The 24,110-nt window shown below is 39.3% G+C and overlaps 2 long non-coding RNA genes and 1 pseudogene across 3 annotated transcripts in view; 1 reads left to right on the top strand and 2 right to left on the bottom strand.

Annotated features, from left to right (window-relative positions):
- LOC309608195 overlaps nucleotides 1-24,110 on the bottom strand; it is a 775,896-nt gene that overhangs the window by 7,989 nt on the left and 743,797 nt on the right. The window lies entirely within an intron of this gene.
- Nucleotides 9,594-12,231, bottom strand: LOC309608179 (large ribosomal subunit protein eL29 pseudogene; annotated as a pseudogene). Its single transcript has one exon. The product of its transcript is annotated as a large ribosomal subunit protein eL29 pseudogene (transcript).
- Nucleotides 12,235-23,270, top strand: LOC309608191. The gene is made up of 2 exons (XR_014232715.1): nucleotides 12,235-13,740; nucleotides 14,068-23,270. It is a non-coding gene; the product is annotated as an uncharacterized lncRNA (long non-coding RNA).

The raw sequence follows: 24,110 nt of genomic DNA, 5'->3' as shown, positions 1-24,110 counted from the left end.
TTAAATTACCATATATATTGAGATCTATTTTTGGATTCTCTGTTCTGTTGCACTGAGTTGCCTTTCTCATCCTATGTCATTAGCACATTGATTTGATTACAGTGATTTTATTCACACACACACATACATACACAGAGAATATTGTGACGGTTCCATTGCCTTGGACATGGCAATAGTACTTCAAATCTATTCATTCTTACAAGGAACTTTCGAAGATTTCAACAAAGTAGTTTTCAAGAGCTCAGACCAAGGGATCGCAGAGATGGTGCTCTGAAGAAGTGAATTAAAGATCAGAATGTAATGAAAGCAGAATTACTTGTAGTCAGGAAATTTTCGTTTTAGTCCCTACCTGCAAAGTTTTCGACCCTACACATGTTCTTTCAATTTCCCTGTTTCTGATTGACTCATTCATAAACTCAGGGTTGACAGTAGATGGTCCCTGGTGTCCCATACAGCTCTAACAATCTATGATTCCATGAATCGCTAAACTAGGACATTTCTCTGTAAGTATTACATTCTTTCTCCTTACAGTAATTAAAATTTCTGTAGTTGGAATCCATCCTCTTCAAATAAAATGAGTTAACTGTATACTTCTGTGCAATCCCCCCAAAATAAAAATGCCCACATTAACTTTTATTTTCCTCTCATTGTGTGGGAGGGCTTTTGGTGACCTTCTGGAAAAGGGGAGAAATTGAATTTGACTTGGTTCCCCTATGGATAACTCCATACAGGCCTTAACTTTGGAAGGAAAGAATAGGCAGACAGCTACAAAAAGCTGTAATTCTGATAAGTATTATATTAGATAAAATTTTGGCTTCATACTGGGGTGAGAGTAAACTTCACTCAGGATTAGAATCTGCACTGCTTCATAAATAGTCTGTACCACTTGGCCATTGCTATTATTTTTTGTATATTATTTATTATTTATATTATTTCATGTTGTCCTAGTAACATTTCAGCGGTTTCTCACACATACAGATTATTTTTTGAGCATATAAGGACACAGAAGGTCAAATCACGTAGCCTCCCAACAGTTCTTCTCATCTGCAGTAAGAGAAAAGTTATATTCAGATAATAATTTTGTGCATTAGTTCCTATTCTAGAATATCTCAAGATGTTGACTTAAAATTAGTATGAAAAAATCATTAAGAATTAAGAGGGGTACTCTTTCTCTCTCTTTTCAACTAATGTCACAAGTTGATTCTGCTTTTCTAGGTCATGGTTCTTCCCAAGGGTTAAGACAAATGGTTTGACCAGGAGGTTGTTATTTAAAATTTATTTTCCTTTGTTTGAACTTTAGGTTAGCTCAGAAATTTTGGCTATCCTAATTCATCTTCAAATTTAATTAAAAAAATGATAACTAATGACTTCAAATCATTTGCAAAACCTCACAGCCTTATAAATATGGATTATAATAAGAATAATTATTTATAGATAATGGGCCCTTTGTCTTTCTCTGGAATCTTCTTATGGCTGGAGGAGTAGGAAAGGTCAGACCTGCTGGGTTCTATTCCTGTCTTTCTCTCTGTGTGTCTGTCACTTTAGCTGTGACTTTGTTGCAAAGTCCTTAATGTTACCACTATTCTAGAAAAATGTGATACAGGATGGAAGGCATGAAGATGTCAGGATCAGGATACAAACTTGGTTATATTTTCCTTCTGTTTTGATGTTAAAGCTATCACAGACTGATTTTCTGGTTTTCCTTTTCTGAGTCCCATTAGAAGCTACCAAGAAGTTTTCTCCTTAGCAGTGATATCACAGAATGTTATTGTAAAATGTTGTATAGAGTGTTATTGTAAAATTGCATGATCCCTACTGTAATGAATTACAGCTCATTCCTAGAAAACCTGCACAAAGTGCTATATTCTTTGAAGCTTTTTGGCAACACTGTATTACGTGATTTATGTTTAAGAAAACTGAGGCAGAGACTTAGCAGATTTTGCCCAACACAGAGTTATTAAGTGAGATTCAAATAACACTTTTGTTAATCAACACTGCCTATAATGAGAAGCAAATGCTTTATTTAATAATAGTGATTGTATTTTATATTGCTTGGGGGGTGTTGTCTAGGAAGTTTCTGTAATTGTTTACCTTTCCTTGGCATAAATACATTAATGATACATAGAATATTTTTTTTAAATTTTAGAGGCTTAGCAAAAGAATTTATAATTGAATACATTTAGAGAGCACAGCATATTTTTTCTATTCTCCACCTCCCCCACCACAATAATTACTCTTTCAAGTTTGTAGTAGGCTGGTTTTTTAATTCAGCAATTTCATAAGCATTGATAAATTTCTAGATTTTGATTTATTCTAAGAATAAATTTATTCTAAGAACAAGATTCTCTATGTCTATTGATTATAGGAGAAAGGGTTGTAAATTCTATTGTGGGAATTGGGAGGGTATTAGGGATGCAGAGAAGAAGTTGTAAGTAATTTGGGACATTATAAAAACATTTTAGTATACTTATACTGATGACATAAAATACTGAGTAGTAATGTGACTACTTTAATTGTTTAGAAATCAGTATTAGAGAAATCCCTTTTTAAATACCTGTTTTTTAAAGGACAGCAATTTTAGGTAGTCTACAAAAGCAGTGAGTCCGTTAATATTCCAATTATAATCAGTAAATGAATGGCTGTTTATGTATAACTAACTTTTACATCCAGATTGATATTATATACTATTTACTTGTAGTGAATTTAACTATCTCAAAAAAATTAAAAAATTTTTTTAGCATTTGAGCAATTCATAAGGAAAATGGACATTTCTTCACAAACATGGTCAGTGAAGTCTGCAGTGTTTCTTTGAGATTATTCTCCAAACTGCTGTTGCAAATGATCCTGAGTTCAGAGATGCTAGGTAACAGCATTGTGTAGGGAATTAACTTGATGAAAGATTTACACTTCCTGCTAAGTTGTGCTTAATAGTGCCTAACTCCGCAGGTAACTGTATTGCGCAATAATTAAACAATAAATAACAAGTAAAAATGATATGCACATTTCCATTATTCTATGAAATGATGGAATGGATGAAACAGAAGGAAACCAAGTTGCTGTTTCAGGGGGGAAAAAAGAACCAATCTTGACAGAATCCAAAGTCAGCCTATCATCATTACAAATAGGCCGACAATCAGGGCCTGATTTGGTAAATATCCTATAAATGGTCACCTCCTCCATGAAATATTTATGTTCTGGTCTTTAAGTTTGAACTACTTTTTCCTATTTTGCCCTTTCACAGCACTGCTTGTACCCCTGTTTATCATTTGATTCATTGGTTTTGGATGTGAGTTGTTGATGTGTCTGGGACTGTGCCAGCCTGTAAATATCTCGGGGGAAGAGGTGGTGTCTTATTTGACTTTGCATACTTTAACCCTCACCAAAAGAAACACGGTGTCATATCTGGCATATTGAAGGAAATTAATAAAATTATGTAAGTAAACAGGTAATATTTTAACTGTGCATTTTAAATTTTTTTCTAGTGCATCAAATAATACAAAACAAATCACCTCAAGGAAGCATTTTTTAGCTCATTTTCTAATTAAGAGACAAAGAATTATATGATTAGTTAAATTAGCATTCTTCCTCAATATTCATCGAATTCAGTTGCTTCTCACGTGGGCTAGAAAGTCTGGGGCCTGTTTCCAAGTGTGAGTAGTAAGAGATATACAATTAAGCAATCAAGTGGAATTATCAAAAAATAAGTGGGTTGCTACACAATAGGCCAAATTACCTAATTTGAATTCTTGTGTAATAAAGCTTATTGAGAAATAATATTATCAGGACCCTCTATGAGCAAGACATTGGTGGCAGACACTGAGTATAAGAACATGGCAAGGGACTTCCCTGGTGGTCCAGTGGTTAAGAATCCACTGCCCAATGCAGGGAACACGGGTTTGATCCCTGGGCGGGGAACTAAGATCCCACATGCCTCGGGGCAACTAAGCCCACGTGCTGCAACTACTGAGCACGCGAGCCACAGCTAGAGAGAAGCCCGTGCACTGCAACGAAAGATCCCGCGTGCTGCAAAACAAACATCCCGCGTGCCGCAACTAAGACCCAACGCAGCCAAAAATAAAATAAATAAATAAATAAATATTAAGAACATGGCGAGGATTTTGCCCTTTTTCTCACAGAGAGAGGAAGAGAGACTGGTATATATACATAGGCCAATTACAGAGCTCAGGAAGGGTTGTAATTGCAATAACTTAAGCTGATGAGGAATTGAAGAAAGACTGAAATGTAGTCATTAATCACACACATTTCTTAAAATCCGTAAAAGGTTTGATGAATTGCTACAGGAATGTAGAGAAAGCAGTGGTGAATCATGCCTGAGCCAGAAAGTCTCGGAAAGTTTCAATGAAAAGAAGAAATTTGAATCAGGGCTTAAATGGTGACACAGATTTTATCAAGTCAGAGAGGGAGTATTTCAAGCAGGAGAAATAGCATCAGCAGTGGTGCTGTGACATGGGTGTATCATGAACAGTTAACTAGAGAGCTCGTGGGACTGGCAACGAGGAGCTCTAGGTGACTTCTGAGCAGATGTGTAGAATGATAGGGAACGGATTATAAAAATATCATTCTGATGTACTGGGATGCATACATTGGGGTTGAGGGAATCAGGAAGCGGGGACAAATGTTAGAAGCCATTGTCCTGGTGAGAAATTACGGGGAATGGAATCGACCAGTAGCAGTAAAAAAAGAGGAAGTAGGAAATGAGAGATTCTGGGGGTATAATAACCTTTCTAGCTTTAGTGGCAAATACATTATGATCATTTATATGCTACAGGGAGCACAGGAGAGGGAACTTTTCTAGTGGAGTGGGGATAAACATTTCGAAGGCAGGAGTGTCAGTGCTGCAGTAGGATGAAGACCAAGTATTTATCATTTAAGGTAGCCATAAACCCTTTTCATTTTTATGTGAATACATAAGCTGCAGATTCCCTTTTATATCGCTGTTGTTCCGCTAGTCAGTCTGGAACCATGAAATAATCTTTAGTGCTAAACAGCCCACACAGAATTGTAAAAGAACATTTAGTTGATTGCTGCATCCCATGTCAATGGATTGGCTTCTCTTCTATGTGGGTCAGCTGCTGGGGACGCCAGTTGTTCACAGGAGCAGCTGTTGTCACTGATTCGGCCCCAAGCAGTAGGTTAGCAGGAGTCGGATTGTGCTGCAGAGAAGGTGAAGGAGAAAGGAGGTGGAACTTGTAGGGGAGACAACATTTTACCTCTACCATCTTAGGTTTTTTTGTCTGGACCTGAGAATGAAACTGAGATAAAACAGATTAACAGGAGAAAAGCTTACACATTTATACATTTTACGTGATGCGGGAGCCTTCCTAAGGCAAGGAGGACCCAAAGCAATGGTGAAACCTAAAGATTTTTTTACTAGGTTGAACAAAGAGAGGTAATTGTGGAAAAGTAATTAAAATATATGGCGAGGTTAAAGGAAGATGAGAATTATTTTAAGAAGGTCTGTTTTTATACAAGTCTCTTGGCTTTGACTCCCCATGGAAGAATGTTCTCTTGGTACAGGGAGGGCATCTTTCACACGGGAGTTTTCCTTCAGTTTTCAGGAAGAAGAGGGGAGATTAGAATGGCCTTCTCTCATCTGCTGTTTTTTAAGTGCCTTTAGCTCAAAATAATCCTTACGCCAAAGTGACATATTTGGGGGTGGTGTATTCTGCCCTCCTGCAAGCCCATTCAGCAGAGTCACTGCCTATTAAATAAATAAGGACCAACAGTGAACCTGAAAATCTAAGAGCGTTTTCCTCTTACTCTTCTCTGACGTTCATGATAGTTTGTGTTCAGTTAAAAGAAGAGAGTTGATCGTCAAGCTATATTTAGTTATGTCATTTTAAATTATGTATTTGAGACATTTTAAAAGGTAGTTGTTGGGCTGCCATCTTATAGGTTCTGTCTGTTGGGATGGGGGTGGGAACTGAAGGACCGTGCAGAGAATCTCCTGATTCCTTTAAGGAGTGGACTTGGAAGAGATGGGGGATTGCAAATCGCATTGCATTTCTTTCCCGAGAAACAAACCAGGGGCAGACAGAAACAAAAAAACAAACAAGCTAACAAACGTCTGCAGGCCTGTGAGACTGGGGTCTTGTTGTAGAGTCAGTAAATTGTGTTTATTGTTTTTTGTAAGTAATTATTTACCGTTGTCTAGAATCACGTTTTATTCCTGCCTTCGCCGAGTGTTTGCTCTGCGCTATGAATGATCATCCTTGCTGCCGTAACCATCCTTCCTCTGACCACCAGGTGCTAGCCTCTTGCTGTGTTTCTTGGAAAAGTAAAAGGCATGAGCCTTGTTAAACAAATTTTATTTTTCTTTCCTCCTAAGAGCATTTATAAACAGATGCATTGCTCTGTTGTGAATTATCTTGGTCTCCCAATAAGATGAAAGTAGACATTTAATTATGGGTTTTTTTCCAGACCCTATCAAGTTATTTGTTTTTATTGCTCATAGCAATATTTTAGCTCACTTTAACTTACAATGCTAGTGTTCTTAATCCCCAAAAGTCACGATTCTATTCAGGAAGACAAAAAGTGTAAAATGATAAGGTGTCTCATTATCTCAAAATACAAGAAAAACAGAACTGTCATTGCCCAGGTTCCCTAGAAAAGAGAGCTTGGAGCAAAGATAAAAGTGATAACGCAGCAGTTTTGAAGGTGAAACCCAGCCCAGCATGACGTGGATGAGGGTAACGAAGTGAGGCAGTGGCAGGGGCGAAGCAGCAGGAATGCACGGCCAGGCTGAGTACCACTTCATGGCAGGCTGCCCAGAGGCAAGACATTGCTGGACCCACGGGCTGCTCTGGAGGCTGACAAGGAGAAGCTGACTGTGACTTCGGGCATCGATGGGAGGGAAGAAGGAGCAAGAACTTATTTCTTAGCTCTCTAGTTTTTTGCTTCCCATAAGTCAAAGTTTACTGTTTGTGGGAGTTAACTCTCTCATATTCTGGGATGCATCATTTGGGTCTTACTGTAGAAATTCAGAATTTAAATCCTCTGCTGTGATATGGTGTTTCATCCAAATTTAGATGTAGAAGGAGGAGGCAGAAACTCTGGCCGTGCGCAGTCAAGGGTACAGGGCTTGGCATCCCGAGGGCAGGTGACTGGTTGGCCCCAGACAGGGGATTGAGAAGACCCCATAACTCCATTTAGCACGGCAGCTGTACAAGTGAGCCAGGGTCCAGGAGGCTGCTGGCACTGAGGGCATCTGAGGAAGTGCCTGAGATTTGTGTCTCATAAAATAACCTGGATCTTTAAAAATAACAACTAAGCAATGCATAGAGATGAGTAAGAGAGATTTATCAGGAATTCTGTCAAGTGTAGGTGAACACAAAAAACATGATGATTTGAAGTCAAGCAGTTTCTCTTATAATCATACTCTCAAGATTCTGTGCAACGTGACACTTTGCAATGTTATATGGATCCTTTTTCCTTCATTGGCATTCATGTCACAGGCTCTGCAATGAACATAGTGAGGAATTTTGTGCTTCCAGTGATGCACTGACCACACGTTGGGAGAAAAATCACAGCCGCATAAGGAGATCCAGCAGAACTTCTGGAACTCAGTCACACGTTTCACAGGAAGTAGCATATATGATCAATGCTTTTGTTTTTTCTTATTCAAATTAACAATCAGCTTAATTTAGACCCTTGAGATTCTGTGATGTGTTCACTGAAACCAGATTTAAAATTACTATCAGGGCTGTTGCTGTTGGTTGGAAAATGTCCTTCAAGCACAGAGTGGTGTCATAATTCAAGGACTCATTCTTTCAGCTATTCTGTATTAACCAGCAGAGTTCAATTGTGGAAGAAAGAAACAGTAAAGTCCTACTCATGAAGTAAGATTTTCCCCCTCTGTTCTACTGTTAAAGATGTTGCAGGAAAGTTAACAGATCTGCAAGAACCTTTGGTTCATGAAGAGTATGAGAAAGTGGAAAATGATGTTTTCTCCTGACTTCAAACCATTAGGATCTTATGAGGCAAGGAAGCAGAGGAGATTCCCTGCTAATTTGTTATAGAGAGAGCAGATCCGGCCCCATTTCATCCCACTGAAGAGAAATAGCAAAGTAGCACTGAGGATGTTGCAAATAAATATCCTCTGCTCTCCAGTAGACACAAATTAATGGTAAATTTACTTAAGTCTGACTTGCGTCGTAAAGTTAATTTGGGGGCTATCTTTGATTAATAAAAATTGTTACCACTTATTGCATGCTTTTGTATGTGCCAGACACTGTTCCAAATGTTTTAAAAAATCATTTTAATGTTCCCAACAACCCTACGAGGAAAGTACTACTATTACCCTCATTGTATGGAGAAGGAAACTGAGAATTGCAGTGCTGATGTATGTAACCTGCCCAGAGTCACACAGGCAGCAAGTAAAATGGCAGAGCTGGAATTGAGCAGTCTGGGGCCAGCAATTTCTCCTTAGCTAAAAATGATTGTTTCCCCACTCCTAACACACACATTTCAATGGTATGTGTGTGTGTGTGTGTGTGTGTGTGTGTGTGTAATATGAACATAAGAGTGTATAGGACTTGTTTTTTCCCTTATTTGCTCAATAGCAAATATGGAACCTATTTTCTAAATAGGTCTCACTTTTACCTGCTTTGTCAGAGTACATTTAAATGAGAAAGGGAATCTGAGAGACCCTGAAATTATCCTTCCTTCACCTCTCATAAGCTTTATATTGAATACATGAAGGAACCTACCTCCTTGTCCTTCAAAAATGTGCTCAGGTTTATGAAACTTGAAAAGTGACAGATTGTTTATTAAGTCATTTAATCACTAACACATCTCTCTTTCTCAAACAGTGAGATATTACTCCAGCTGCTAGGAAAGTTAATAAGCTCATAACTAAGTGATTGAGGAGAACTGTAATACATCTGTAGCTGTCTCATAATGCAGGGTAAATAAGCTGGAAATTATCTCCTGGCACTCAAGCTGCCAGGAGACAGCAAACTTCTCTTCTGGTTCCACCAGACTTGTTTCATGTAAATTTTGCTGGCCCTTGCCAGGGAATACGGATTTAGAGGGCAAGGAGATTGAGGGCTTCAGAACACTTTACTTTTGGGATTCTGCCCCCAGAACAACTCCAACTGTAAAACAGGTAATGCTTTCAATTTAAGATTTAAGATGTGCACAGATTCACAGTAATTTCGTCTTTGTCTCCTTCCATGCGGCATTCAGAATCTTTTCCAGTGCACATCTAATTTTTAGACCAGTGTGAGGGCATCAAGAATCAAACTGTTGATAATCAGAGTTATAAGGATACAGTCTCGTGTCATTTACTTTACTTAGTTTAAACTCCCTTTTCTATGCCTTTTCTCTGGATTCTTTTATTCTTATCTCCAACCTTGAGCGAAGGGTTCACACCCTCTGTGTCTGCAGTTTGTGCAGTGTACAGTTCTAGGAGTTGCTGAAGTTTATGCACAACTGTACAACAAGCTTACTCACTCCCAGTTACCAGCATGGGAGGCTCCTGCCCAAGGTAAATGATCGAATCAGATTGACAATACACAGGACTGCAGTTCAGCTGGACAATATCAGAATCAAACTGAGTGTTTCTTTCTGTATTTTTGTTTTTTACTGACAGATCCTGCCTCAGGTTTATTTGTACAAATAGCTCAGGAGGACACCAGCCCCATGCAGACAGCAGCCCAGGGGTCACACCAGTCCTTCTGTCCTCACATTGGCAGATAAGGCCTCTACTCTGGAGCCTTTGAGCAGGCCTGGGCACCTTTGGGAGCCTGAACCTGAGCTGGAGTTGGAGCTGCAGCTGCACCAGCAGCTGCGGCCTTGCCCTTGGTTTGAGCCTTGGCCTGGGACTTTGGCCGGCAGAGCCTGAGACCCTTGGCAATGCAGGCACAAGCACGTTTCCCGAGCTTGGGGTGAGCAGTGTGGGCAAGTCAACTGAGCTTGCGCCTGCCGCCTGTTGGGATCTTGGGCTTGACCTCCTTGGGCTTTAAGAGAGCCTTGATAGCCTCAGCAGTGTACTCATGGCCTTGGCATTGTTGGCCTGCATCTTCTTCAGGCCCTTCTTGTGCTTCTTGGCCAAGCGCGTGTTCCTCAGGAACTTGGGGTCCCCCTTCTTATGAGATTCATATCGTTGTGATCAGGGTTTCTTGATGATGTTTCTGTGCCGTTTTGGGGGCTGGTTGTGCATGGTGTGGTTCTTGGACTTGGCCATGACTGCACCTGCAGGACGAAAGTGGAGATCAGAGTTGGGGGCTCACTGGGCTGGGCCCTAGATCCTGAAACCCCTGGGACCGGAAGAGAAAGAACCAAACTGAGTGTTTCTTCTTTTACATTTTTTTCACAGAAACAACTTTTGCTCTCACCAACATTTGAAACCACAAATGTGTTCTACTCCTGACATGTCCATTCTTGGTGATGAGACCTTTCCCAGCTACTGTATTCATAAGTCCTAGCTCAGAATAAGGAGCTCAGGTACATAATATGTCTAAAGTAAAATAAGCCATTCTTCCAACTTTAATTGAGCAGTTGCTTTGTGCCAGGTGCTGTGCTGGCTGGCTCTGATACTGCTAATACTTGGAGAAATACAAATGACTGATTTTGTGTGAGAACTTCAGTCCTCAAAGAAGGTACCTGGGGTCTTAGAATTGACCCCTCAGCAGGTGGGAGTGCCAGTCTTGGCTTAACTATGTTGGTGAAACCTTAAACATCCAAAGGGCTTTTGAATTTTTGTGTTTGTTGGAAACTCAATGTATTTCACTTAAAATATATTAAATTATTCCTCTCAATATTTAATACTGCTTATTATAATTGATAAATAAAAACTAATATCTTGTAAAGCTAAATCTCTTAAGAATTTAGACATTGCGAACTGAACTAGTCAAATTCTTCTGAACATATCAATAACATGAAGTCTCACATACCAACTTCTCCTAAGTGCTTTCAGCAACATAAACTCAGATAAGACAAACAAAAGTCATAACAGTAGTTACAAAATTTGTTTTTGTACATATGCTGAACTTTTACAAAACATTAATGCTAAATTTGATTGATTTCTCATATAAATTTATTTTGTGTCTTGGGGTAGCAGAATCCTTTATTTTTGTGATTTCATAAGAAATTGATTCAAAAGAAAAAGATTATTATTTTGCATTAGTCAAGGTTGCAGTATCCGGACTGGGTCAGTGACTGCTGCACTGGCCTCCTCCCCGTAGTAACAGTTCCCTGGTTATGTCAGTGTGATTCTCTGGTCTGTGCTTGCACTTGGAACCCTTGCCTCTTTCATGCCCTCCAACCATCTAACTACTCTGAGGCAATGTATTGTGTCTCAGTTTACTATGGCTGCAAACCTATCCCAGACCTAAGAAAGCTTCTTGAGCTCTCAGCAGCGTTTGCTTCCTCACCGCCACCTCTCAGTTGCCTCTTCCGTCCCACTAAAATCTCACCGGGAAGAAAGCGATGACATCAGGCCAGCATGTCTGCAGTGGAGCCTGGTCTGCAGCAGCTTATCGTTGGCCCCCTACACCATCAGGTAGTTCTGTACTATCACACCTTTATAACTGCCTAGTGAATGTAGCCAACCAGCAAAGAGGAACTACTCCCCGTGGAGGAAAAACCTCCGGGGCCAGAGGAACTGATTAGCAAAGTGAGAAGTAAGGTCATTCCTTGCTTGCCTCAAAGCAGGGTATTATGCCCCAAAAGCCCTTGCCTTTGGGTAGCCTCTTTTTTTTTTTTTTTAATTTATTTTATTCAAGTATAGTTGATTTACAATGTTGTGTTAATTTCTGCTGTATAGCAAAGTGATTCAGTTGTACATATATATATATGTTCTTTTTCATATTCTTTTCCATTATAGTCTATTACTGAATATTGAATATAGTTCCCTGTGCTATACAGTAGGACCTTGTTGTTTATCTATTTTATATATAGTAGTTTGTATCTCCTGATCCCAAAATCCTACTTTATCCCTCCCCCACCCCCTTGTCCCTTTGGTAACCATAAGTTTGTTTTCTGTGTCTGTGAGTCTATTTCTGTTTAGTAAATAGGTTCATTTGTGTCATATTTTAGATTCCACATATAAGTGATATCATATGGTATTTGTCTTTCGCTGTCTGACTTACTTCACTTAGTATGATAATCTCTAGTTCCATCCATGTTGCTGCAAATGGCATTATTTCATTTTTTTTTCCCTCAGGTTGTCTTTTTGTAGGTTGTCTTTTTGTTTTGTACAGCCTCATTTTTTTTTTTTTAATGGAAATGCTTATTTCACCTTGAGGATTATGTGTGGATTTTTTTTTTTTAAGTATTTGTTTTTATTTATTTATTTATGGCTGTGTTGGGTCTTCGTTTCTGTGCGAGGGCTTTCTCTAGTTGTGGCAAGCGGGGGCCACTCTTCATCGTGGTGCGCGGGCCTCTCACTATTGCAGCCTCTCTTGTTGCGGAGCACAGGCTCCAGATGCGCAGGCTCAGTAATTGTGGCTCACGGGCCCAGCCGCTCCGCAGCACGTGGGATCTTCCCAGACCAGGGCTCGAACCCGTGTCCCCTGCATTGGCAGGCAGATTCTCAACCACTGCGCCACCAGGGAAGCCCCATTTTTTTTTAATTGGAAAAATTTGAAAGAATATAAGGGGAGAGGAAGTGATGAATTGTTTTTCCTACTGAAATTTAAAAAATTTTAAAAAAGAGGAGGAAAATATAAAAAGGCAGGGATTACATTAAAGTGTATATATACATTCCCAATCAACTCTAAGGACATATAAAAATTAAACATAAGAGGCTTAATTCTTCCCAGTAAGTATAAGGGAAAAGATGTTCCTTCTTCCTTTTTCTCAGAACAGTTTCTTTTGTAAACTTATAAACTCTTTCTCTGCACCTTTGAGATGTGTGTACATCTTTTTAAAAATGCCTGTTATGTTACTGAACCAAATTTGGGTCCATTTGCCAGACGTTCAGCAGTGCCAGTCGGGGTTGTGGTAAAGGAAAGTATGGCATTTATTGCAAGGCCAAGCAAGGAGATCACGCAGCTTATGCTCAAAAGACCTGAATTCCCCAATGGCTTTCACAGAAGGGCTTTTAAAGACAGAGTGAGGGAGAGGGTCGCAGGGTGCATGATCAGCTTGTGCACAATTCTCTGATTGGTTGATGATGAGGTAACAGGGTGATGTTTTGGGAATTTCAGTCGTCAACCTTCTGGTTCCAACCAGTCTGGGGTTATGTGCTGGTGGTGAGCATGCAGTTAACTTCTTCCACCTGGTAGGAGTTTTAGTATCTGCAAAACAACTCAAGGATATGGCTCTGGATATTATCTATAGCCCTTGAGGAGGAACTAAAGGTCCTTGACTTTGTTTTATGGCTAAACTATTATTATTTTGTCTTGCATGACTGCTTTCCTTTGTTTCTGCATTTTCTCACTTCTCTGATTAAATTTGTTCTTTGGAACTAGGGGAAGACCTAGGAGGCAAAAGCTTTTCTATAAACAAGAGGCTAGAGGCACGGGGGGTCTTTCTCCAGGAAGGCCCTACAGGGTCCTGCTCTGTTTCCATTGCAAGTTTTACAAGTCAGGAATGGCTTTCTCAAGGACCTGAGAGTCATCATATCAAGGGAGACAGCACCCTGTCTCCAAGTTTCTATGGGAGGATAGGAGCCTCACAGGGTAGGCATCTTGCTCTCTACTTTGAACTCACTACTCTTCTCTGACTGGCACAGACTCAACCACACTTCTAAGAATGCAGCTTAGGGCTTCCCTGGTGGCGCAGTGGTTGAGAATCTGCCTGCTAATGCAGGGGACACGGGTTCAAGCCCTGGTCTGGGAAGATCCCACATGCCACGTAGCAACTGGGCCCGTGAGCCACAACTGCTGAGCCTGCGCGTCTGGAGCCTGTGCTCCGCAACAAGAGAGGCCGCAATAGTGAGAGGCCCACGCACCGCGATGAAGAGTGGCCCCCACTTGCCACAATTAGAGAAAGCCCTCGCACAGAAACGAAGGCACAACACAGCCAAAAATAAATACATAAATAAATAAATTAAAAAAAAAAAAAAAAAACTTAAAAAAAAAAAAAAAAAAAAGAATGCAGCTTAGTACCCATAGTAAATAGTCACCTTAGCCTTTATTGGTGGTCAACTAAAAGTTTTTGAGCAATTTTTTTTTTCACATGAATTTTGCCAAACTAGATATCTTCCATTCTGAATTAAGAAAGTTGATTTTCTTTTTTTTTTTTTTTTTTGCAGCCCTGTGAGAACCTATCCCATCCTCTGCAAATAGGCTCATTATTCCAGTGCATTGAGCTAATTTTTAAGCCTTATTTTATCCCTCAATAGGTTAATCATTCCTCCTAGATTTGTGCCACTCTGTGTATGTAGTGAGCATAACTTATACTCATTTACATTTGGATAAAGATACTGAGCAAGATTACTAAGAAGCTTTTTCAGCCTGTGACGTAAAGCCATCTGTCAGGTGGAACAACTTTCTCTTTATAGATATATTTTGCAGAATAGTGGTACCACCAGCTGTAAATCTGGTTGACCGTGTTATTTTTTAATTGATATTTAATCTTCTTCAAAAGGTAGGAAACATGTCCTTTTGCACTGAAATGAAGACCCTTTCTGCCTATATTTCCCTGCTCCAATAGGAAGTGGACAGGCTAGGAATGATTTCTTCTTAATGAAATCCTATCATTACTTAATGATTATTATCTTTTGTGCTCTTAACCATCTGTTTTAAAATGCATTCTAGAATATTTTCATAAGTTGATGTCAAGTTTACTTGTCTAACTACATTTATTTTTCCTCTCCATGAGAACTGGAATTATTTAACACCTTTAACTTTTACTTACAATGTTATTCTTCATGGGCTGTAAATGATTGCAATGGTGGCTCTGCACATATCTGCAAGTTATGTTAGTATCTTGAAGGACTAGATATTTAGCTTCACAACTCAGGCTTTTTGCCTCTTTGTTCATTGTGGTATCCCCAGAGTCTAGGACAGAGCTTGGCACCAAGTAGGTGCTCAGACAATATACATGTTGAATTTGAACAATGGAAAGATGATGGACTTTGGGGTTATGTAGATCTGGGTTCAGTCCTGAGTTTTTGCCACTTAACCACCAGAGTGGATTTTTTAAACAGTGGTTTAAGCCTTTATTTTTTTTTTTATAAATGCACCTATTATGCTATTAAAATGTTCCTGCTCTCTGGTATTGTATATTATTGGGGATTGTGGGAGGCACTGTCAAAAACAAGACAGAAAGACTCCCAAAATGGAGTCGCTTATGCTAAGCCCCACATCACCAAACTGAGACTTAATTATATTTTCAACTCTCCCAGAAATGGAATCTTAAACCAGTCATTCAGGAATCACCTTATCGGCACTAGTTAGGTCATCTACCTGATTGACCCCTGTCATCCCATAAAGGAAAGTAACCTTGCCATAACAATCCACTTTTTTTGCCCAGTACAACTTCTTGTTCCTGCTTCCTGGCAAAAGTGTTCCATTTTTTACAGCTCCTCGGAGCTCCTTTCTATTGACACCATGCCCCATAGAGTTAACAGAAGCCAATAACTAATAGCCATTCTTGAACAACAGATAAGGGAACAGGTTGTTAAAGAAACTACTTGGCTTGTAAATGACCTTCCCAGCTTCACACAGCCCAGTTGTTTCACAGGAACTTGGGTGTCAGCTCCTGGCCTGTGCGAACCGGCTGGGGCTGGTTGGGACCACTGACCCTAAAACTGGGCCTGTGTAGACATCTGAGGAATAGCTTTTTACATTAGAGCACTGGAAAACACCACCCTCAGATCATGCTAACCCCTCCATCTTGAATATGCAGAAGCAAGTAATGCAGATGCACCTGCTCAGAACACCAGTTACCCCACATTTTCCCTGCCTCCAATCACTTCTCCCCATGCCTAAGACCACCCTGCTTATCCCATAAATATTCCAACCCCCTTGCCTTCTGGGAGGCAGACCTGAGACTCCTCCTGTATCCTCACTTGGCTGCTTTGTGAATAAACTCTTTCTTGGCTGTAAACCTCTGCGTCTCAGCATTTGCCTTGCTATGCGTTGGGCAAATGGACCTGGTTTGTAACACTGTCTGCTAGATTGGATGCTGCTCAATTCGCGAATCATTGATTAAAGCCAGTAAGACCTTTAAAATTTACTCCGTTGATTTTTTTGTTTTTTTACAACACGGAGAAGCACTGCTCAGACCCCTCTTGAGGAGAGGACTCCCTGTCCACCTACCAGGAACAGTGCTATCTGAGAGCCTCCAGCTGTTCACAGTTTTAGGGTCTGCTTCAGCTTTTGGACCGTGGTCACACTTTATATTTGGGGGTGAGGGGGCAGCTCCTGGCTAATGATGAGCGAGGAGGTGGTGACAGAGCTTCATCATTTCTCCCATGAAAAACTTCTCTAACAAGCAATCTTTGCTCCAGAGCTTTGGGTGGGCTGGGGGTACTGTCTGGTGTGCACTGCAGTCTGATGGCTTCTCCTGCCAGGAAATTCCTTCCTTCCCTTCTGCCCCTGAGTAACTCCTACTCCTAGATCAAGCATCACTCCCTCAGGAATACCTTCCTACCTAGGACAAAGTAGGAAGCACTTTCTCTTAGTTAAATTTTACTTTTGCAATTATTTGATTAATGTATCTTTCTTACATTAGCCTGCAAGTCTACTGTGTCTATTTTTGCTCACTACTGCATTGCCTTGGCCTTGGCCTAGCACCATGAGCGATAGTTATTAAAATAATCAGTAAACATTTGCTGGTTGAGGTTGTAGAGTGCAAATACTGTAAAGGATTTTGACCTGTAACTTCATACACCAACTGGTCATGAAAGGTTTGATGTTTAGAATGAAATATTTCAAGACTTTTTGGACTAGAGCTTAGTTGATAATGCAAAAGATTATATAGAAGAATGAGATGATGAAGATAAAGAATTTAGGTAAGATATTAATAGGAGTGCAGAAAAGGCAATGAAGATAGGAAAAATTGGAGAGGAAGTACATCAGAGCTTAGTAAGTACTGAATGTGAGAGGCAAACAAAATGTTTTTTTACTTAAAAAAAAAAAAAAGACTAAAGTTAGTGAGAGTGGAGGTTTCTCCTTGATGAGCTTTAACAACCTACTGGTTTTTCATTTACCCTGTCATCCTCTGTGTGCTGAAAATAGCCAGAGAGCCAGGGCAGTTTAACACTTGTCCTTTTGCTCAAGGCTACATCTAGCAACTTAATTATATCTTCAGTGCTGGGTAGAGATAGTTCAGTTTCCTTGCTTAGTGATTTTAATGAAAACAAGTCATCTTCAAGAGCTCTGTGATACTATTCTAAAAGTTAAGAACAGGGCAGGAAGTAAGTTATCTGTCATAACCCACGCTGATTTACTTAACCAAGCACAGAATGCATTATATTTTCAACATGGAACTTATTTCTCTGAGGCAATACACAATGTTGAACATCCTGAAAAAGAATGATTACCTTATGGGGCAAGCCCGGGGCTCACTGCTTTTTGCACTAAAAAGTCAGCCCACACCTTGCTGCCCGTGGGCTTGTTTCTTCCCACTCTAATCTTTTAAAAGTGTTCCCTCACATAAGGGCACAGAGAAAGGAAGGTGTACTGTGACCCCTTTTGTGTACCTGAACAGTATTAAGTGTTCAGGGAAGGAAGGCAGAAAGGAAGATTAGATCCACTATAGGAAAAGATATAAGTTAATGTGAAGACATCATCCACAGGAAAGAAGACAGAAATGAACTGGAGATGGAATGCTGTGGAAGAAGAGATAATGTTTTTATTTTTCTCTTTTTGGTTTGAAAAGTGAGCTTGTTTGGGAGAAAAAAAGAATAATGGGATGGCAGAAGGAAAGGAAGAAAGAGGAGTAGAGAGAGATGATTGAGGAAAAGAGAAGAAGCCCAGGTCTTGTTTATGTATCTGGTTTGGGTGAACCTGACACTCAAATCTATTTGGCTTGTATACCACCAGTTGTCATCTCTAGAGGAACTAAGTTCAATTAACAACTCATATGGGAATTGACATCTACTTATGCTGTATTAAAAATAAATAGAATCTAAGCATTGGTAAGCTATGGGTATTGCACTAGTCCATTTTCAGGGTACTCCTTGATTAGAAAAAAGGATAGGGGATTTCACAAGAGACATAGAATTATGCAGTTCAGAGCAGAGACTGGAGATAGTGAATCTGCTGCCATCTAAGGTGCCTGAACCCATTTCTTCTTTCCTGGATGAAACATGGAGCTTAAAGGCCTTCTCATCATGGTCTCCAAGACAGTAGGAAATAGTCTCAGAGCACTTGAACAAATGAGCTTGGGCAACCCTGCCTGAGAGGTTGTTAGAATAATGAGGGTCCGTTTGACATTATTTTATACAGAATCCAATGTTTGAATCTTCTCTATAACATTAATAAGTAGCAATACAAACTTTGCTTGAATACGTTAGCATTATGAAGTTTATGAAAATTTATCAACATCTGAGGTGGCCATTTCCATCTTTGGAAAGTTCTGATAAAATTTTCCTCTTATATTGAGCTGCCATCTGCTTCCCTATAACTCACTCTCATTTCTTTTCATCTACCATTTGTGCCCACACAGAACACATGTGTCTTTTTGCCATGTCTATTCTTCCTGTGTCTTTTCTTCTCTCAACTTTTGCCAAATGTTTTTCATACAATATGTTCCCCACAATATTCTGGTCACTTTTTGTAAACCCTGTAATATCTTATTTAGCACCGTATGCTATGGTTTCAAATTCATATGTTTTGTTATGCATATATCAGTACAGGGGACTTAAATCCTCAGTCTCCATACCTGAAACCCTATTGTGAGATATTACCTCCAAAACAAATTATTATGTGGTCGTTTTCTACTATATTTGCAAACAAAATAACAAATACAGCTTTCCTTTGCTCTTTTTAAAAATACGAATATTTTTAATGATGCAATTTAATTCAGTGTACAAATAGTTAAAATTTTTGTATTTTAGTTTTTTGAAACTACAGAGGATGCTGTGTCTCTAGAATAATCAAAAACATACAACAGTAGTCTGTGAAATTAAAAATTGAATAGATCATGCTTTTAACTACATAATCAAAACGAAAGGTCATAACTAAGAAAATTTTAGGCACGATTCATCTAGACATATGCCACATAAGTTAGCAAAATGCATAAATCTCACTAAGGCTCTTAAACAGGGAGTTCTTTCATAACATACTTCCCTCAGTTACAAATGAAAGGTTACAAGAAAGAAAATGAAAAATAATGACAGACGAAGTTGTTTGCTAAAGCTGGGACATAGGAAGAACAACCCTGAAAAATGGGAATAATATCTGTTAATTTTGAAAGAAAGGTGCTTTGGGCACTAGTAAGCACCTTTTTTATCCCTGCTTTTTCAGATATTTGTGTTATTTACCAAATATGAAATCAGAAGATACTGAAAAATTGATGCAGACTTACCATGGTTCTTCTAGAGAAGCTGCTGAATATTAGAAATAACATAATCTTATCATTATGGTCCCTTATCATAGAGAACCAAATGAGAACTGCATATTTTCAAATTAATTAAATAGTATCTTCTCTGATGGCTATTTATTTTATATTTCACAGACAGAATTGCAATAGATTAAAAAATTGGAAATTAGTTCCTATAAATTAGTTGTTTATTACTTGCTAAAGTATTTTTGGAGAGACATGACAACTGGTTTTATTCTGATTGCTTCTATAAAATATTGATACCTGAGGAAAGAGAAGCCAAAGAAACACAACAAAGGCTAAAACTTTTTGTTCTGTTGTTTTGTTCATAGCTTTTTGTTAGTTTAAAAAATCTATTTTCTACTTTATTAAAATTTGTATACTTTAGTAAAAAAGTACAATTTACGTACAATAAAATTCACCTATTTTAATTGTATAGTTCAGTGAGTTTGAGGAATGTAAACATCCATGCAACAATGTCATCAAGATACCCAATAATTCCGTCAACCTAAAAATTTTCATGCAAGGGCCGCACATTTTGAGAGAGGATGGTGATTTCATATTTGCTAAGTAAGCAATTATTTGAAAAGTGAAGTTGAAAGAATGTGCTTGCCAGTGCCCAAAGTTCCTTTTATACAAAATTCCTAAATAATTTAACAAAACCAAGTGCATGGTGACTCTGAGTCTGCTAGTGTCAGCAGTACCCTGGAGATAAACACATTAAATGCATATGGCCAGCATCACTATTCCACGGCTGTAAAATAAGATCCAGTCCCTATCAAAGCAAATACTAAACATTACTAGTGAATTGCACACACTGCTAGATAGTATCATCCTAACATTAGAAAGGACCAATCTGGTCAAAGCAAAATTACACTGGACAAAGTTCAACAGGTAAGGAAGGCTTTATCAAAGCAATTGCTGTAGGGGAGAGAGATCAGAACTCAATCTGAGCTCAACTCCACAGAAACAAAGGGCACAGCAGGAGAGGCTTTTAGAGCTGGGGTTGGTGGGAGGGGCCATCATAGGCCATCTGTGTTCCCTAAGTGGCCTTATTCAAAGGAAAAGTAAACTTTCCCCTATCTTATTGACAGAAGGGAGGTTTAAAACTTGGAGGAAGGCTCCTGTGGAAGTTGGGCTCTTATTCTCCCACAAACTGGAAGAAAGAGGCCACATTTTCCTTGATGGTTACCTTTCAAATGGATGGCTCCCAGGTCCTTGAGAAAGACAGTCCTGGGATGCAAAACAAGTAAGAGGCTTTTAAAATATTTACACTTCAAAGAGGCAGAGAAAGAATATACAATGACACATTTTCTAAAGTAAATGCTCTAAAATAGGGAGAGGAAGGACCTAGAATCTGGGAGAAGCCTGTCTAAAGTTTAGTCAAGCTGAGAGAAATGCTGACCGTGGAGTCCTTTGAGAATTCACCTCTTTTTGCTCTTGATCTACTTTCAGCTGAAGGTCAACACCCCACAATCAAGAATGCTTCTAACATCTCTGTATGTAAGAGTACAGGCTGAACTGTTCCCAACCAGCAACAGAAAAAGGAAATTATTCTCTTCCTTAGTCCAGTGTTCACTTTATTTTCTGTCTCATAATTAAACTTTTCTGAGAGTGATTGACAACTAAAATCCTTTCTCAGAGAAGCCGAAACCCCATCCATTCCTGTGAGTTCCCAATGACCCAGACAGAATAATCACTGTGGTACATTTTACAAATCTAGGTTATTCAGTCTTCAGTGACAGCATTGCGATTAGAGTCTTCAGGGTCAAGCCAAGTAAATTCCTTTTTACATTCGTCTTTCAATATCCGTATTCCTGATGTCTAGAGAATAATTATCTTGAATAGGAATCACAGAACTTACTGAGAACAAGAAAAAATTTTAAGGCAATTGGAAGCTATAATTCAGATTTGGAAAAGCAAATCTGTAAGTCTCATGCATTATAGTTCTGTCAAAGCTCTTCAGTTCATTTTATTAAGCTCATTCTGAAGCATCTATAATATATTTGGGTTTTTCACCTGTATATGAAGTTACCCGCCCCCCAATAATAAGTAGGTACTTACTTGCATTACTGAAAGAGCTCTCTCAGAGGAGTCTTCCCCAAATGCAAATTTTAGTTTCCTCCCTGGTAAGCAGAAACTGCTTGAGATCCCCCAAATGATAGTTCTTTTCCAGTCTAATAAAAGTTTTACTATCTTATCTAAACCAGGCGCCCTGCTACAATTAGGTTATGGTAATTGACCAGCATCTGCCATTTTCCCAGATCCCTCCAGGTAATTCAGTTTGATGATTGCCTACAGCTGCTAAGTCTAAATTTGGAATCTATTCTGTATCTAGGAGCATTCTAGTAATTCCCATTAGCATTTAAAATTAATGTTTTCAGGCTGCTAAGAAAATAGAGAAACAACTTTAAATAATGAAGGACTTATATTTCCCAATAGATAGAGTTATATTCTCTGGTTGTGGCTACATATCTCCTGTCCAGGTTAATTATTGTTTGTGTGAACTCACCAAGAGAAGAAATATATCAGGTAGCTGCATTTTGCTTTTTCTGTTTCCAGAATCCAGTTTTAGAAAAGAAATAGAGGAAAAGAAGCTACAGGATTCAAAACCAAGTAGTGTCCTAACTGGATACATACCTCAATTTTCCACAGAATTCTAAGGAGAAAAGTCTTAAAATGCTTATTTCGATTGCAGGACGCTAATATCAGATGTAGTCTATGACTGGACATTGATCTGCATCTTGGTAATGCAGAACAGATGAAAGAGATGATTTTAATTTTAAACAAAAGTTTATTGAAAATCGGGAGTTGATGACAGTAATCTCCAGAGTCAAGTAACCATGAAATAGGCTATTTCATATAGGATATAACTGAACAAACCAGAGGACTGGATCTCATCTGCAGGAACATAGTATGGTTTCAATGGTGCTATTTTATAAGTGTAATGAGTAGGGAAATTTCTTCCATCTGAAGACTACTGTCATATCTCAGCATTGAACTGGGTAGTAGAATCAGTTAATAGGGTAGCAGTGGGAAGAGGAAAAGTATTCAAGCAAGGGGAACAACAGTGCAAAGACCATGGGGGAAGCAAAGAACTAGATTATTTGGCCATCCAGTTGGAAAGTGAATGAGGTCCAGTGCCATGAGCAAAAAAAAGAGAGAGCCTTGGGAAATAACATCAAAGAGGTTGGCAGAGGCTAGAGCTTGGGAAACCCAGGTGAGTATACAGGCATGGTCCTGATTAGGTGTCAGTGATGGGGTTTCACCAGGTGAGAAGCAGAACATGGAAACAGCTCAGGCTGGTCATGCTCTAGAGTCAGCTAACAAAAGTAGTTTAATACAGTTGTGTTACATCTGCCATTTTTGTGAGGAAGAAATGAACATTGAAAACTTCAGAAAGGGACTTTCCTGGTGGTCCAGTGGTTAGGACTCCACACATTTACTGCCCAGGGCGAGGGTTCAACCCCTGGTCGGGGAACTAAGATCCTGCAAGCCACAAGGCCAAAAAATGTTAAAAAATAAATTAAAAAGTAAACTTTAGGAAAAGGGCAGAAAAAAAGTCCTATTGTGTGTTCTTGGTAAGTTAGGGGTAAACTCTAGGAGAAAATCAAAATCATATGTAACTTTAGGCTGGTAGAAGAGATTTCAATCTAAGAAATGGAAGTTAGGAAAGAGGATGAGGATGAGGGGCGGCAGAAAGAAGACCTAAATTATAGTAAAAACAGTAAATTTTATGGCAGATATAAGTCTTTATATATGTGACGTTAGTGAAAATGGAAGAGTATGGACATCTAAAAATTCCCTCCTTCATAAAAGCAACAAAGTAAATCTTGCAAAAGAATGATCAGAGTTGAAATTATTAGAACTTTAGAAGTTCACTCAAGGCTTGCAGCAATCTAGAGAGCAAAATGATTGAAGCCGGATAAAACCAGTGAGCAGTGTGGTGTTTTCAGCAGCCCTAGTTCCATCTCTTGCTTTCAGTTTTATCAGGGAGGCTCAAAAACTAAGGGCCAACAACTATGGTGAAAACTGGAAGCCTAGAAGCGCTGGATGGGGGCAGAACTCAACTCCAGCTTGTTCAAAGCCTTGTTCCCAGAGAATTATTATTTGACCTCTCTCGTGGTTCCTTGGAAGACCATTTGCAAGTCTGTTGTGTTTGACCGACTCAGAACTTAGGCATGTGGAATACCTTTCCCTGGGGGGAAGGAGGGTGGTGATGGGGGTAAGCATTTGTCAAAAAAAAAAAAAGAGAGAAAAGCACCGTGGTTTCACCTCATCCTCGTGGGACCATAGTGCCTCTCATCAGAGAAGAGTTTCCCTCTTTCAGTGTTTTAGGTTCCTATGAGTTCTTGCTGCTGCTGCTGTCACTCCTGCTGCTACCAAAAGATAGCTTGGGGGCTGGGGCACTAGAAAATGGAGAAAAGAGAAACACAGGAGAGATCTCCCCACTCTCTCTGAGTGTTAAAGGACCCCTTTCTGCTCCTTAAGTCAGAACTAAAGTGCCGCTGTTTGAGGTCTCTGTGGACACTGCTGCCCACTTTTAGGTTTTAGCATGTGTTGAGTGGAAGCCTTAGGCAACTGGGGGAAAGAAAACAAATACAAAAATGGTAACACACCACTGGTCCAGTGCTACTTGGAATTCTGCT

The sequence above is a fragment of the Balaenoptera borealis genome (assembly GCF_965194805.1).
Source record: "Balaenoptera borealis genome assembly, chromosome: 12".
Lineage (NCBI taxonomy): Eukaryota > Metazoa > Chordata > Mammalia > Artiodactyla > Balaenopteridae > Balaenoptera > Balaenoptera borealis.
This window is presented reverse-complemented; position numbering and strand designations above follow the sequence as displayed.